The sequence below is a fragment of the Gallinula chloropus genome, assembly GCF_964237585.1.
Source record: "Gallinula chloropus genome assembly, chromosome: 19".
NCBI lineage: Eukaryota > Metazoa > Chordata > Aves > Gruiformes > Rallidae > Gallinula > Gallinula chloropus.
Window position 1 is genome coordinate 1,467,057 of NC_140104.1, and position 5,053 is coordinate 1,472,109.

Consider the following 5,053-nt stretch of genomic DNA (forward strand, 5'->3'; position numbering starts at 1 on the left):
TTAAAGTTATTCAATGCTCCTGTTTTTATAAAAGATGAAAATACCAATTTTGTGAGGTTTTTTTCCCATCCTTTCTTTTTTTTTGTCAGTGGTTTGAAATGGAATTTTCTTGATGAACTGGTGCTTTCGTGATTTATTGACAATCCTAATGTTCCCCAGATGGTCCATCGGGCACTGCAGTGTTGCTTAACCTCTTGTATTTTATCCATAAGCTCCATGTATTAATTGAGAAATCCTCTAACTTAATGCACCAGGAAGAGTATTTGGCAAGTACAATTCTGTTCCTTTTGCACAGCCCCTAGCAATGAATGTGTAAATAAAACACTCTGAAGCTTTGGTGAATATGCAATATGCCCTCTCTGTGGGCAGTTTCATAAGCCACTTGGCCCGTTTGCTTTGGTGCAAAAGAACAGAAATAGTGGAACAGTGGCTATTTTTCTCATAGTAAAATGTACCTAGGCACACTCAGAAACCAGTAATAATGAATTCCCCCCTTCAGAGGCACCTTTATTATGTGTAGGAGCTTGTCCATGCAGTAACAATAATGCCTGGTCTTGCACCCAGTGGTCACTAGCCTTGTGTTTTGGGTGAGACACTCACTGGAAGGATCTGTTTTGCCAAAGATCATCCAAAGTCTAGGGACAAAGACAAGAAAAGAACTCAGGAACTGTAGCCCAGGGTTACACATGAAAGCAGACTACCTCTCACTTTCATAATCCAAAATCAGCCTAGTTTCTAAAATGGGCTACAGTTTCTTGTATTTGGACTTCTAGGAACTGGACATATTCTGCCTCTGTGGAATATTGCATGAATACTTCCTGCGTGGGAGTCAGGAGGATGTTGCAGCCAAAGTAAAACAAGCTTCTGCTGTTTTAACAGCTAATGAAAATGGTTTCCTTTTGCATCAGTGTTGCTGGCACCACAGTCCCACAGACACTGAGAGGAAGTAACAAGCCTCTTGTTTTCTGCTTCCGACTTAATATTTGTAGAAAGTGAACTTGAGGGCAAGGTGTCACATTCTGCCCTCATCAGGAGGGGCAGGAATGCCAAGAAAGCTTTAGTATCTGCATAACTCTGGGACTTGACATTCACCCCCACCTGCATTTTCTCTTCAAGTAAAACCCTTCAGTCAGTGCACTTCAGCAATACAGAACAACTGGAATGAGAAGGGTCTTCACAGACACAAAGTTGATATCATAAATCTTGCCCCTCTGTCCAGAAGCACTAAGCATATTCTTGTGTCAGCAATCTCTTTTCTAGTGTAAGTAGGTGATTCTCAATTGTATCTACCAGCAATTGCCACTCTTGAAAACATCAGTGCACACAGCTTGAAGCAAAATTCAGCCCTTTCTTGCATGAATTTTGCTGAAGATTTAGAGAGGGCCTTAGCATTTCATGCTCGGTGTCCCCTGAAGAATTACACGGTCACCCACACCTGTCCCTCCCACCTAGGTGGCTGGGCTCTGGGGACCAGTAAAACTTCAGGAAAGAATCTACAGGACCTCTTTTTCCACCTCACGGCTTATTCACCAGAAGCTGAGCTTCCTTTCTTACCTCTGTTTCACATGATGGCTCTTTTCTCCCCAGAATGTGTTCTTTTCATAGGTGGATGCCCACTGCTAATGGGATGGAACTGTAGATAGGCAACAGGTGGTCACAAAGGCAGAGAATTTTTGGTGGCACAGTAGAAAATGTGATTTATTGCAGACCCAAACAAGTGACTGCAAAGGAAGGAGCTGCTTATCAGAGGGCCTCAAAGTGGATGTTTCATTTACAGACTTCATTTGGAAACTGCTTGAATGATGGGGCTGGAAAATGCTTTTATATGGCACAAACACATGTGCAAAGTCTCATACTACCTTATATGAGCTCCACAAAACCCTGTACCCAACCAAATGAGTAGTGACTGTTCCACTAATATGAGCTGAAGTCACTCAGGCATCACTTGTCAGATGGTGCTTATGGTTTTTGCCCTGTTTAAAGATTTCAGAATGAAACTGAAGGTCAGATAAAATGGCATGCTCACTTTTGGCCTTTGATCTAGAGATGTTTCTTTTTCCTCACACAAATCAGTAAAAGCACATTGAGGAGAGTGCCTGTGAAAGATGAGGTCATACTTTTGCACCAAACAATGCACACATTTTGATGGCTCCTTTTCACCTGTTACTGCCTACTTCCATGACTTCTTCCCAGGCAGCTCTGTGGCATCTTAGGCTGATGGAAGTCTGGTCTGAGCAGTTCCACCTTCTCTCCTTCCCCTGGCTGCACCCCTTCCTCAAGTCAGGACTGGAGCATGAGTATACACACACATCCCCACGCTCCCCCCAGGTATCAGCTGAGAAAAAAACCTCTTTGCCTTTTCAGTCACCCTAGTTCCCTAAATTTTTGTGCCTGTCTGCAGCTGCCAGGATCTTGTTTGTACTAACAGGCCTTAATGACCTTGACAGGTCTCACCTGGAACCATCACAACACCTGCTGTCTGTGGGCCCAGGAGCTCTATTTAAACTCAGCCCAGGACACTCAGACCTTTTTTGAGTGTGCTTTATTTCTTGGGTCTTCTACAGCATTGTGGATTTGCCCAGTAATCACTGAACAGTGTGTGACTCCAGTAACTGTCACTGGATGTAATCCTGATCTGCAGCTTGACTTTTCAGCTTGATTTTGGACCTGCCTCATCATCGTAGACTTACCAGATGGTCTGGAACATGATTACCATTGTTGGGCTTGCCTTGCTTGGATATTGGTAAGGCCATTGTGGTGGTGGACATTTGGATTTCTGCACCTTGGGCTCTTGGACCATCATGCAAGGAAATTTGGAGCGTGCTCTCCCCTTCTATAAGGGGGAAGGGCTGATGTGCAGACAAATATAATAAAAATATTACAGGATTGTTCTAAGACTTTTTATCAATCCTAATTTTGCTTCAATCTCCACTTTCATTTGGGGTCACAGAGCTGTGCTTATGTGTTTTGCATGCAGATTCAAATAACTAAAGGGAACAAAGAGCTGAGGTTAATTCCACAAAAACAGATTCTCACAAAGCATCGTTAAATGATCGGATGGGAATTGAACTTGCATGAACCCTGGCAGTTGCTCTTCAGTGTCAGCCCTTTCCAAACAATTACTATTTGGATGGGGGGGGAAGTGTAGAACTGATAATGTGTTTTATGAACTCTTAAAGGTTTAATCTTGTAAACCTTTCTGAAATATTGTGAATGGGCAGAGCAATCTCTTAAGTGAATGTTCGTAAGAGGCAGCAAAAGGTTCTCATGAGTTTCCCCCAGCTCGTGTTCTGCTTGAAGGCAGGATTGTTGTTAGAAATGTTTTTCTGACCTGTCTAAACTTTCTAGGTAGCCTCAAGTCCAAAGTTAGTCTTATATTTATGTATTTCCACCCCCCAAGCATCAAACCTAAAGCTTTCTGTCTGCAAATTAAGCTGATTTCATCCTTTGCATCCTCTTTATAATGAATGTTAGCACACCACAAGACTGTTTAGTTTTCTTATTTTCAACATTCTTTCCCCAACTTTTCTTCTCAGCAATCTTTTCTACATGTCAGATTCTTCTTGCTCTCTTTAGGATTGCCTTAAATTTGTGCATATTTTTCTTAAAACATGTTATGCCAACTTGGACACAAGCATCCAGTACCAGCCAGACAGAATAATTATTTCAGGGGTTGGTTATCTGTAAAAAAACAAACGTGCACACACCCACCCCGTGGTTCAGTGTCAGTGAAGGTTGTGTATGTTTCTTGGGAATGTGGGGAAAAGTTCATTCCAGACCACTCTTTCTTAGTAACTGCTTGCTTCTGATCTCCCTGTAGCCTATTCTATCCATCCCAGAAATGTCCTTGGATCTGATTCCCCTCTGCCTCTGTTACCTTGGTAATGTGCCAGCATGGGTTATCTAAGGACGTACCTTCAGTTTTCACTGATGTTAGAAAGGTGCAGACTGGCTGAAGTAAGAGTTTTCTATATGGAAATGTAATGCCATATACTGCTTAACACTTTTATTAATGACCTGGCTGATGGGACTGGACACAACAAGTCCATACTCTTCCCAGGGGTGTCCACTGACTGGATGAGAGACAATGAGCACAAACTGAAACACAGGCAATTGCATTTAAGCTTCTTTCATTGTGACGGTGGTCAAATATTGGAATAGGTTGCCCAGATAGGAAATAGAGTTTCCATTGCTGGAGACCTCCAAAACCCACCTGGATATGGTTCTGGAAAACTTGCTGTAGCCAGTGCTGTGCTGTGCAGGAGGTTTGGTTTAGGCTGTCTCTTAGAGGTGCCTTCCAGCTTCAGTAAATCTGTGATGTTTCATATGTCAGTGCTGTTCATACAGCCCAGGTGACACAAGCCTTTTACTCAGCTGACATTTCAATCTGTGCTGCCCTCTGAACCTCAGATCCTTTCCTGAGGAACTACACCCTAACTCTCTGTAGGGCTGCAGCATCTGCAGTCCCTTGTCTTCCCAAACACTACTATGCCCTTTTCCAAACTTCAGGGCTTTGGAAGACATAAGAGGGGTCTCACATTGTGAGAGTGAGACATTCAACCCTTCAAGCGCAGGTGGGCACAGGATTTGAAGTAATACCTTTCTGACAGGAAAGCTGGGAAATTTTTGTTAGAGTTAAATAAAACTTGGGGGATTCTCATGTGTATTGACTTAACTTTGGCCACTTAAATCTAGTGTATATTCAAGGAGGCTTATCTCTGCAGGACTTCTCTTCAGTCACTGAAGGGAGAGAGGTCCTTGACTAGGCATTTCATGGCACTTAAGCTCACCTCTTCTCTGATTCATCCTCTGCTGAAGCAGTCGCACTCCGGGATTATAAAGCAGGGCCTCAGGAATGGTAACTCAGGTATTTAAGGTCGAGCATGGCAATACCTTCTGAAGTCCTTATCTGGGGAAATGTTGCCATTTGTTACTGGCCTTTCAGTTTAAATGATTGCTTATTATGCCTTTTGACCTGAGGAACGTCTGGGGTTTTCTCAGTAAGTTTCTTTAGTAAGTCTGGGTTTGGGAATAGGGAGCTCAGATGCTGGGC